The sequence below is a fragment of the Nannospalax galili genome, unplaced genomic scaffold (assembly GCF_000622305.1).
Source record: "Nannospalax galili isolate Female #2095 unplaced genomic scaffold, S.galili_v1.0 scaffold1146, whole genome shotgun sequence".
NCBI classification, from domain to species: Eukaryota; Metazoa; Chordata; class Mammalia; order Rodentia; family Spalacidae; genus Nannospalax; species Nannospalax galili.
The window spans coordinates 696,173-708,913 of NW_008355380.1; positions in this window are offsets into that span (position 1 = coordinate 696,173).

Sequence of the window (12,741 nt, forward strand, 5' to 3'; positions counted from 1 at the left end):
TTCTTGATTGTTGAGTGATATGGGAGGGCCCAGCCCACTGTGGGTGGTGCCACCCCTGGGCAGATGGGCCTGTGTTGCATAAGAAAGAAGGCTGAGCAGGGACCAGAGGAGCAAGTGAGTAAGCAGCGTTCCTCCATGGCCTGTGCTTCAGCTCCTGCCTCCAGGTTCCTGCCCTGAGTTCCTACCTTGGGCTTCCTGATGAACTGTGACCTGGGAGTTGTAAGCTAAATAAACCCTTTCCTCCCCAAGTTGGTAGTGGTCAGAGTATTTTGTCACAGCAATGGAGAACAAACTAGAACACGTGTTCACCTTCTCAGAATGCACAGAGGCGTAGGTACACACGCATGCACACAAATAAATCCCCTAAGCTCACATCCAGGTACGTGTTCACACCTAGGTATGCATGTGCACACACAGGTGTGTGCACACTCAAGCACTTGTATACATGTAGACACATGGTATGACCATGCCTGCACACACAGGCAGGCGCACAGCTTGCCTCTCTTCTTTTGCCAAACATTTAAATTCTTTTGGTTTGGAAATAAAGTTGGTGATAGAGAGTCATTCAGGTCCCTTTGCTGTGAAGTGGCCACAAAGGGACCAAATTTTAGTTCTAGTTGCACAGCAGGTCTGCAGCTGTGCCGTTGCCCCAAGCTCAGCTCACCTTTGGAAACATGAAAGATGACCATGAAGGGTCCGTGCACAGGGCCCTGGCTCCATCGACAGGTGCCCTGGGCTGTAGCCCACGGCTGGCTCACCCCATCTCGATTGGACCCCCTGCCCCTCTCTGGCCCCAACTGAATGTATATTCTGAACTTTCAGATATAAATGGAGCAAAAGCTGCCCACTCTCAGGAAATGTGCAGACTGAAATCACTTCAGCTGTGTGGCTGTGGTGGGGTGCATGGACCACTGTGCTATGGGAATGAGGGACAGGGTCCGAGGAGGACCACTGCCGTCAGCACACACCCCTCACCAATGACAGAAAGACCCAAGAACCCTGGGAGCAGAGGGAGCAGCTATACTTGGTCTGGGCTTGCAAGGAACTGCCTGCGGCAAATATACAACTGGGCTGAGGCTACTGTCATTAGCTCCCATTTGGTGCCAGGAGAGGTGGCTGTGAGGGACAGAAGTCATGCTGGACAGTGACAGCCCTCCTGCTGGTGACTAAGCCAAGGAGACGGGGAAAGGGCTACAGGATGGATGGAAGTCATGAAGGACCCTGCCATCCTCTTTCTTCTTTCCTTCCTTCCTATCCCACCTCCAACTTTTAGATTTCTTAAAGCAGAAATTTGCAACCTGAAATCCTCAGGCCCTGGTCCCTGCATATTGTAGGGCCTCCTAAGTGTCAATGGGATAGATGAACGGATAGATACGTGAATGGGGTGGATGGATGGACAGATACATGACAAGGAAAGGAGGCAGAGATAGGAGAGATTTACGGCTTCTTTGGAAGCTCTGGCCATCACGAGCGGGAACCAGGCCTTTTGACTCCTATGTTCCCATCCCCCTCACAGGATCACACCATGTGCCTGCCTGGCAAGGATGACACAGCAGTGAGAATGGGCCTAGAGGGTCCAGGCATGTGCACTGTCCTGCTGGAGTGTCCATTTCCTTGAGTAATTTGGAGAAGTGCAACTTGCTTGGGGTGTGGGGCCGAGGCTCCCAGGCTGGGGGCTCCTGAGCACCTCTGAAGATGGAGGAAAGCTGCTTTACATTCTGTCAAGGGAATGCCTGTCGAGACACAACGTCTGGGCCACAGTGATGTAACATCCCACCAGTGCCGGCCCCCCAGTTGTTCAGCTGCTCACAGATACACAATGGGAGCAATGACTCAATTTTTGCCTCAATTGACTTCATGAGTTGGTGTCATGGAGACGGACACAGAGAATGGCCTCCTGACAAGGGCTCACACGTAAGAATTTTCAAGAAAGGCTCCATTATTCTCCTCTCTGAGACTCAAAGGAGGATATTTGGTCAGCTTTGGACAGTCATATTTGTGGCCGGAAAAAGAAGTCAGGAAGACAGATGTCCCGAAGGCCTGAAAGCTGGGTGGTTTTGGCGCTAGACGTCACCAAAAGAAATGGGACAATGGTCTTATTTATACACATAAAATTATGTCCAGAATAGTAGGGAGCTGCAAAGCAGGACAGAGGGGTTGCTGGCTGGGTGAAGGTGAACTGATAAACACCTGACATTAATCTTTCTGTGTTTTAAAAAACTCCTCAGGTAGGGGAATCCTTTGTTTTCCGTTTCCAAAGGCAGATGACAAGGGAGGCAGACAGACAGACAAGGGAGGCAGACAGACAGACAAGGGAGGCAGACAAACAGACAAGGGAGGCATGGTTGTCAACCAAGAAGCCTGGAGCGAAAGTTTAATAGAAAGTTCTAAGAGCAGAAGAAGCTGATTGATTTTAAAAGTAGCAGCAGTTAAACCACAGTTTAAACGGCAGCTTGTTAAATGTCAGGAACATCCCAGGGTAGACTTCTGGAGGACAAGTCCAGTGAACCTTGCTCTCCAAGGAACCTTCCTTTTTCAGACAGAGCCACAGGCACTGGCACTTCACGGGACATTGTCTGCAGATGACAATGTTTCATTGTCGAGAGGGAAATGACAAAGAGCAAGGCTCACACGCCCTCATTCCACAGCCTTTCGCAATGGCATCCCTCGAGACAAAACACCAGCCGTTAGCTGGGCTCCAAACCAGAGCTGGAAGCCTGGCTGTTTTTCTGCTTTGATGAGACAGTGCTGTTTTTTCGGGACTTTGAGGTTTATTTATTGTCACTAAATTGCATTAATTATTTTCGAAGCTTATACTTTTGTTCACAACTTAAGGCTTTGTCAAGGGCATACCACCAGCGTAAATTCAAATAATTAGAAGAAATGGATCCAACAGTTACTTTTAATTGGCAGCAGAGTACGGCCCCCGATTTATTACAAACTTACACGCTATGGCTCAGGACTAATTTTAGCTTCCCCTTGAAGCTGGAATTCAAAACCTCACCATGGCTCCACATGGTATTATCCAAGGAGAATGTTTGTTTCATAATTTGAAATAAGAACCTGGATCTTTTATGAGGCCGATATCATTTCCATATGAGGGAGCAGGGACAAGGGAACCGCTGGGACCGAGCTGACGCACAAGGAGCCACTCCAGCCCTAGTCTCCAGGCTGCAGGTCCTTTTGTGGGATCCTAGGTACAAGTTTCCACAACCTCTCATTCTTGGTCGGCTAAAAGGCAGCCAGGGGTCTGGGGTCATGGAAACCTCAGAGCCAGGACACAGGACACCAGCTGAAACCCTTCCCTCCAGGCCTGTCTTCCGGCAGCAGCAGCAGCAGGCTGGCCTGCAGCCTAGGGCCCCAGCATGGCCTGTTCTCCACCTGGCTCTTTGCCAAGTCAGCGAGCCTGTGGCCCATCCCTGAACCCTCCTCCATCCATCCTGCCTCTCCTGCTTCCCTCCTTTCTCATTGCCCTCCAGAGCACCTCATATGCAGGCAAGGCCCTTCCAAGCTTTAGCATCCAGCAGTGAGTAAGATAAGTTTCTGGCCTCAAGAGACCATGTTCCCATGGGAGAGAGGAAATGGGAGTGCTGGCCTGTGGGTGCAGGGTGGAAGGACAGTCTGTCATTTTACATGGAGTGAGAGGATTGTCCCTAATTGATCCCAGAACAAGGACTCAGATATGGAATGGATCTGGGAATTAGTCCCAGGAACAGAAGGGAAGAGAAGGGATTGGGAAAGAGATGGGGAGGGGACCTCTGAATTGCCCATTCGCTTCAACTTGACACCTTGGGGTTTCCCAGTTGAGCGCTGAGCAGACTCCCATGGTACCAGATATCTCTAGTGAGATATGAGAACTCTGAACATTTCTAAGACATTGCTGATGGGACCCAGGAGCCTGGGTTCAGGGAGTCCTCTGAGCGGGGACCCAAGGGCAGAGTCCTGACCTCAGATGAAGAACTTTGAGAGTGGGAACACGTGCAAAGACCCTGAGGCAAGACCCAACACCGAGCACTGAGTGTTGACCAGGACACAGAGGCCTGAAGTCAGGGTGGGGCAATGACCCAGTGAAGCCAACAGAGGGCTCCAGCCTGTATATCTTTGGAAGATGGAGACACCAAGAACCCGAGGGTGGAGTGGCCTGGTCTGGCCTTGGTTTAATGCCTCCCACTTGTTCAGGAGCCCCAGTTCTGTGGAGGGAGTCACTGGGGCTTAGAAGCAAAAGATGTGGTTGGTGCAACTGTGCTGACCCTCTAGGGGAGTTGGTGGGCTCTGGGTGAATTTGGAAACAGAGATGGTGCCTTACAGTATGGAATATAGAGCGAGGTAGGGGTGGAGGCCGGGCTGTCCCAAAGCCCCTTCAGGAGGCAGCTAAGGATTCTTGAGAAGGGCAGAGCCCTGGGGATGTTTGCTGTGACTCTGTGAATTTCACAGAGAAGTTGGACATTAAAGTCTAGGGTCTCAGGAGGAGTCAGGGCTATAGAAGCCGGTGGTGTCAGTGTGGTACACAAGGCTCTGAGCTAGCTGGACAGTACCTTCCCTCTGACCTGCGTCCACACCACCGTGCAAGTCCCAAGACTTGAGAGCACAGCGAGAAACTGGACAGAGAGGCAGAAATGAAGGTGCCTTGCAAATCCCACAAAGACCCTGCCCCATGCTGGTCCCCTCCCTTCTGAGATGCTCCCTGTGGACCTCCAAGGCCTCTCACATCTAGAGACAATGCCAGTCCTAAGTCAAATGCCCACAGGCGTCTTTGGACTTTTTTGGTATCTTATCAACTCCAGTTTGCTCTGCCTTTCCCGCTTCTCTGTTCTTGTGTCCGCCTTTGGCTCACTTGACTGTGCAAAGTCCCCTGTCCAAATCCGCTTTTGGTCACTCTCCTACCCGCACCCATGACCTGCTTGTTGTGTAACTGGGGCCCTGGTTTGTGTGCGTGTAGTTTTGGCCTTTTCAAAGTCAACAATAAACTTCATATTGTTCTGATTTTTCCTTCTCTCTCCTCACGTCTCACAGCTTTTCCTGCCTTCGTTTCTCTTTTTACCTGGAGGTGTGCATCGTGGGCTCTGCTGGCAGGAGCCTAATGGGAATGTTTTTATTATGTCCGAAGACAGTTCTTGTTTTTACTCTTTGATTCCCATGTTGTCCTCTTTCCAGAGTATTTTTCTTTTCATAGTGCCAGTTTTTCCTGGAACTTTCTGGGACCTGCTGTACTTCATCTGAGCCCTGTGTCTCTCTGTCTGAACAGGTACTCACCTGCCACTGGCATCAGTTTATGACATTTTCTTCTGTGATGTTTGAATTTTTTTGAGGCAATTTTTTTTGACCAAGAGCTTGCCTTGCCCTACAAATGGGTTTGCTAACCTCTGGAGGAAGATGCGGCATCAAAAACCACTGTTTTTGTGTGGAGCACCCAAAGTACAGAATGTCCAGTGAGGCCACAGATCAAATGGTCAAACATCAAGAGGCGAAGAGTTTCTAGAAGTAAATACAAACAGGGCTTGGATGTGGCCGGGCATGATTTTAAATTAATTGTAGTTCATTTGTACACAAAACATAATAAAACAATATATTCACAGCAGAGTTGAAATCATTTTTTGAATCAAATGAAAATACTAGAATTACAAACATTAGCTGAAATTACCTAAGAGCTAGGTGCATGACACACACATGTAATCCCAACACTGGAGAGGTGGAGACAGGAGGATCTCTGGGCCAATCAGTGAGCACACACACATATGCAAACACACACACACACACATATACACCAGAACACACACAAACACATACACACATACATAAACACACACACATACACACACACACACATATACACCAGAACACACACAAACACATACACACATACATAAACACACACACCAGGATCTGCTTAGTCTGGGATCTACTCTAGGGGAACTACTAGGCTCTGGCTTGTTGGCATCAGTTAGCCTCTCCTATTTCACAGAACATCAGGGAAGCAGCAGAGCCCAACCTCCAGGAGGGTGGCCTCAAGGACACACATGAGCTCTTAAACCTCAGAGCACAGAAGTTGGTGTTTGAGCAGAAGAACCATGTGGGTGATTCCTAGAAGGGAACTCACGGGACCAATCACTAAGCAAGGCTCAGGGCACTTGGGGGAGGGAGATAAAAGCACGTGGCCCTGACACTGGGCACCACAGACTTCTGTGCTGTCTTTCTGTTTCTTACGCTTTTTGACATTTTTATTAGTGTGTATTAATTGTACAAAATAATATGTTTTGTTATGACATTTTCTTTTTTAGTTAATTTATGCATGTGCATGATGGCAGTGGTGGTGGTGGTATCTTGCGAATGTTGTGGATGGTATCCGTATGGGGGTTAGAGGACAACTTAAGGGAGTCCATTTTCTCCTTACACCATGTGGGTTCTGAGGATGGACCTCAGGTCTTCAGACTTGGCGGCAAGTGCTTTCACCTGCTGAGTCATCTCCCCAGCCCCATTATGACATTTTAGCGCATGTATGCAATAGACTTAGCTCATACTCACCCACCACTGTGCCCTTTTCCCCAGTGGTCTCCTCCCTATTCCCAAAATGTCCCCTTCTAATTTCGTGTCTTCTCCTACCCCCTAAACTGAAGAGAGAAAGCTTGCAATGTCTATCTTCCCGAGTCTGGCTTATTTCCCTTAATGTGGATCTCTAGTTCCATTTCCTGCAAATAACAAAGTTTTGTTCTCTTCATGGCCGAATAAGACTCTGTTGTATATATACCGCATTTTCTTGATCCCTTTTCTGATGATGGTCACCTCGGTGGTTCTATCTTGGCTATTGTGAACAGTGCTGCAGTAAACACAGGTGTGCAAGGATTTCTGCTGCATGATGAGCTAGATTCCTTTTGATTCCACTGCCCTTCTGACAAGTCTTGTCTCCCCAGCACCTCAGGATGCCTGGAACAACATGGTGCCTCATCGTCACTCAGTAGTGCTCTCTGGCCCACTTAGCCAGAGGCTGGCTCCAGGACATGGATAGACCCTCCTTTCTTTTTTCCAGGACACCTCCAAGCAACGAGGATGCCAACAAGCCAATAAGCTGCTCAGAGCTGGGGAATCGCTGCCTCCCTACAACTGGAGGCCCTAGCCTTGTCTGAAGACTTGGGGCAGGGCAGGCAGGCATGCTGCTGACACACCTGCTGTGCTGGGCCTGAGCACTGACTAGAAAGAGAAGCAGATGTAGACCCTGCATCCTGGTGTTTAGAAGCCCTGGGAAGCTCAAACTCTTCCTGTGACATGGAGTCGTGTTTGTGGACGATCACAGGGGCTCTTCCAGGGGAGAGGCTGCAGGGACAGAAGCTCTGTCCAGCACAGGGTAGACGCCTTTTCACAGACACAAAACCACAGCCTCAAGGCAGTTGGTCATATGCCCAGCCTGGACCTGCTGCTGTCACTTCTCGTTCCCTAATGGTCAGCACTTCAGCAAACAAGACACAGGTTCCAGGTAGCCCAGGCTACTCCAGGTCTAGCCGTGCTCTGAACAGGAGGAAGCAACTGTGGCTCTTCCTGGGGACTCAAATTCCTGGAATTGCTTGCTTCTGATTTTCCATTTTTCACTCATTTTTTAATAGAACTTTCAGGATGCTCCTTAACTAAGACGTTTGTCACAAACCTACCTCCACACCCTACTTCCTCCTGTGTTAATAACCACTTGCCCAAAGTCTCTAGATTCTGAGCAGCTGCTCTCTTTGTGGGCACTGCTCTCGGTGCTGTAGAAACCCTCCTGTTGGCCTTTAATGTTTAAATGTCCATTCACTTGATATGTTTTCTTTTCTTGATTTTGATGACATAGTTTCTCATTACCAATCAATCATTAATAAATAGTATAGTCAAAGAAATGTGCCGCTTACTCCCTGGCAGTGCCGATGCCCTGAGAACCACAATGCCCAGGGCCTTGGTAAGAGGAGGCCCGTGGATAGTGGGAGCACCACACTGTGAGGCTCACAGAAGCCAGAGGCTCAGTTTTTTTTTGCTCCTGGGGAGGGATGCTGCATGGAATAGTCTGGTTTGGCTGGACTTCTGGGGAACCTGTCTATACCTGGTGTTCAGTACTTTCTAGAAACAACAGGGCCGTGTGAGCTGTTATTGATGCTTCTTCCTGGGCTGTGGATAGGGTCCCACTCTATAGTAACCAGGAGTCAACTCCTGCTTTTGATATCTGGGGGCATGGGTCATGTCTGGGGGCATGGGTCACATGGTGTCTGGGAAGGGGCGTACAGGACCTGAAGGTGTCTACTGCTTCCTGGTTAGCAGAGCCACAATTCCTCATTGTACATAGTATACATGCATGAGCTCAGGAGTGCAGGTGTGTATATGCAATTGTGGGCATGCATACGCATGTGTGTGTGCCTGTGGGTACATATATGCATGCATATACATGCATGTGGCAGCTGTGGAGTCACTGTGTCATTCCTGCACAGCCACACTGCTCCTTGAACCTCTATACCACCTACTCCTCCTCATCTGAGATTTGAGAGAGATGCGCAAGGAGTGGATGAAGGGCAAGGTGGGTCCAGGAGTGACTGTGGGTGGGAAGCTGTGACCAGAAGAGGCCCAGGCAGAAACCCTGGACAGACAAGGGGAGAAACTATGGTGAGGCCATTGCATGAAGATAATAGCTTCGGAGCCCAGAAAAATCCTATATATGACTATTGTAAAGTCAAAGAAGCACAAATCTCCCCAGAAACCCAGGTCCATGCTCTTTCCCTGAACGCCCTTCTATTTTCAGTAGATTCCAACTCTGCTTCATACTGGCTCATTCTGAAATTCTTTTCTTCCTCAAAGCCAAGGATCTGATTTTACCTGATTTGAAGTCCCTGAAAGATTAAAGGAACTGAGTGGGCACAGTGGAGCCGTGCCTCTATCCTCGCCACCTCTGACATGAGGAAGGCATCTGGTGACCCCAGGCTCCTACTCGGGTGAGCTTTTCATGGCTGGTTGGAGCCCAGGTCATCTCCTATGTGCTTCAGTAGCAGGGGGATCATGTAGTAGGTGCTGAGTGAAAACTAAAGCTCATCAAGTATCTGCTTGACTGAACTGAGAGAGGTCCAGGGATTAGTAAAGCTCACCTCTAGGTGTCTGTGTGGGCATTTCCAGAGTGGATTAGCCAAGGTGGGGGAGACCTGCCTGGATGTCAGTGGGTGCCGTGTTTTAATTAGCTTTCTACTACTGTGATAAAACACTGACCAAAGATGACTCGGGGAGGAAAGGATTTATTTCAACTTACAACTCCCAGGTCACAATCCCACACCGAGGGAAGCCAGGGCAGGAGCTCAAGGCAGGAACCTGGAGGCAGGAACTGAAGCAGAGACCATGGAGGAACACTGCTTACTGGTCTGCTTCCTCCTGGCTTGCTCAATCATCTTTATTACATAGCCCAGGCCTACTTACCCAAGGATGGCGCTGCCCACAGTGGGCTTGGTTTTCCTATATTAATTAGCAATTAAGAAAATGCCTCACAGATAAGTCCAAGGCCAGTCTGATGGAGAAAATTTCTCAGTTGAGGTTTCCTCTTCCCAGGTGGCTCCACTCTATGTCAAGTCCACAAAAACTAACCAACACACATTATGCTATAGGCCAGGGCCCAGATGAAGCAAGAAGAGAAAGGAAGAAAGCCAGAGAGTGCAGGTGCTCTCTCTGCTCCACCACACGCTCCCCACCATGATGGACTGAACCCACCAAAACGGTGAGCCAAAATAAGTCCTTCTTCCGTTCAGTGGTTTCTCCCAGACATTTCTGTCACACCAAACAGAAAACCCGCTAATTCAATGACTGACTGAGTAATGGAGCAGGGCTGTGAATGCTGGCCTTTCTTCCTCTTCCTACCTAGATATCACGAGGGTAGAATCGCTGATCAAGAAACCTCAGGGTACAGCTGTGAAGTGTGTCCACAGGTAGCCCGAGTCAGGTCCCTGGGGTTTGCCAGAGCAGTGACCAGAGACTAAAGATGGGCCAGCCAGGGTGCTGAGGAAGGCTGTGTCAGACTGGCTTTTGTCTTTAGGTGCTTAGATGAGTTTCGGATGGATGAAATGACAGAGCAGAGTGAGTTCCCAGATATGCCCTTTGCTTCCTGTGAGAATTTATGGCTGCCTTGCTACCAAAATAAAATGACTGACTGCAAGTCTGCAATGGAACTCTGATGGGTCAGTGCCAATGCCAAGTGAGGCCCACCTCACCACTCAGTGGGCCTGCTCTCCTAGCAGTAGAGGTGCCTGGAGAAGCATGTCTGCCCCAAGGTCTCCTCTACCCTGTCTGTCTGCATCCATGTGAGGCTCCTCCAGGTCTCACCCTGGGGCCATCTTGTTCCACATCTCAGGATGAACTATCATCTCTCTCCTGCCTCCAGAGCTCTCAGATCTTTGTCCAAAGCTTGCTGTATGCTAGCTGTCAGTTTCCACACAGTGCTGCCAACCAGCCTTTCTTCATCAGTGTCCAAACAAAGACTAAAATATCTTCTGAGGGAAAGGAAGCTCCATTAACAAGTCCCACCCAACTCTTCACCTCTTCTGGGCTGCCCCTTTCATCGTGACATGGGCAGGAAGTTCAGACTGCCCACATGCTGTGTTCTACATTGGCCTTCTAGTGGTCTGAGCAAGGACAGGAGCTGTATCTGTGGGACGGAGTGGACACTCAGACTCTGCTGGCATCGAACTACTGTAATCCCTGGATGTCTGTCAAAGGCCATCTTGAATAGGTGGGAAGATAAATGTCTGATTTATACTCCCTCAATGTTGCGGGGGATGGTCCCCTCCGTGGTGGTAGCATCAGCATGTCTCTCCTAGCCCCAGTTTTGGCTGCTGGGTATGAGGTGCCAGAGATAGCAGAGACCCTTTTGGAAGCCCAAGGAGGCAGATAGTCATGGGCTTTGTCCTCAGACTCCAGCTGTGTCCCATAGGCCAAGGGGAGCCATTTCCACAGGTACAGAGGCAGGAGCCACCACCCCTGGAGGACAAGGGAGGCATGACGTCTCTGCCTTTTAAAGACACAGTTCCTTCTTTTGTGCTAATGTTTTCTAGGAAAGAACATGCCTTTTGTCTGGAGGCTGGAGCAGTCTGGGAGACAGAGACATAGCCTCTTCTTTCTGTCTCTAATTAATTTCCTTTCAAAGCTGAGCAGGTGAAAGAGCCTCTCTGTTTGGGAGGAACTTGTCCTTGCCTCAGCCTCCTGGCAACACAGCTCTGAGCTCTGAGAGAGCAAAACTGTAGCAAACAAGAAAAATCCCAGGGAGAGGGGACAAAAGGAAATGCTTTCCCTCCTCCACTTGCCTCCTCTGAACCACAAGCATCTTCAAAGCCAGAGAGAAGCTGTTCTTCCCGTTCTTTATTGACAGAAGAAAAACCACTTTTTTCCACTATGTCTTGCCTGGAAAAGAAGATGTTTTGTGCCAGGCAGTTTATGAAGCACCTACAGGGGGTGGGGAGCGGGGTGACAGGCCCAGAATCTGCCCAAGGGCCCCTTTCCCCCTCACTTAAACTGCAGACACTCTGGGTCCAGGATCAACTCCAGTGGCTGCGTCATGGGATCCTGGCCCCCCAGTACTTCCTTCCCCCTCCCATGTATTAATGAGGACAACCAAGCCCTTGGGTGTCCGAGGGGCAGAGACAAGAAATGGAAGCCTCAAATCTAGCTCACTAGCCCAGATGAGCCCTTGGTGTCCACTATTGCAAGCGTAGTTCCATCCTATGATTAGCTCTCTTTTTTGTGTTTGCTTTATTTAGGTTAAAATATATTTAGCGACTACTATCCTCAGGCCTCTTGGGGTAAGTCTATAGCGCACCTCTCGGCGCCGGGACTCCCTAGGCCACATTCACCCTTCCATCCCTCCCGCCGTTCTATACTCCTAGTTTGGGCCCTGTGCCATTCCTAGTCTTGGGGCCCCAGACACCTGGGGAACCAATACTGCTTCCTGACCCTTCTCACCCAGACCAACTCAGTGCCTTTCTTGGGCCCCAGGAGCACCGCTTCTGGTCCTGGCCCCGCCCTCACCTCCCTCTACTTCCCTGGTCCTGCAACACCCGCCAGCCTCTTTCTGGGGCTGACAGCCTCTTTCTGGGGCTCTGGGGCTTACCTTTACTCTCCCTGATCCTTTGCATCCAGTACAGCCCAGCTACTCAATCCACTCCCTGGGAAATCTGGGGGCTTCTTCCCTCCCCATCTGCCTTTGCATCCCTGCAGGTGGTGTGGCCATGGCCAGGGTCTCAGGTTAGTCCAACACCCAAGTTCCTGAGGCCAAAATCATTCTTAGAAGATTCCAGACCTAAGGAGAAAGTCTGAAAACTTCTGATCCACATTGGAATTGGGCCACCGCGGAACTCCTGAAGACAAAATCAATCTGGCATCGACAATATAAAATCAAAAGACAGAACCAGAAGCTTAGATGAACCAGCTCTTCATACCCAAAAAGTAAACCACAAAGACACATAAAGCTCAAAAATAAAAGAAGCAGAACTAACTTGAAGGCCCGAGTATCACACAAGAGTCAGAAACTACAAAAGAAATTCACATGTCAAAATCACAGAGAAAAAATAATAACATGAAAAACCAAAATAACATATCCCCACCAAATACCAGTAATCCTCTAGAGGAGCACAATGAGAACCCCCTAGAGACAATGCAGGACATGGAACTCAAAAGAACAATGATGAATATGATAAAAGAATTCACTGAATTTAAAGAACACACAAACAAGGTAATCATAGAGCTGAAGGAAGATAGGGA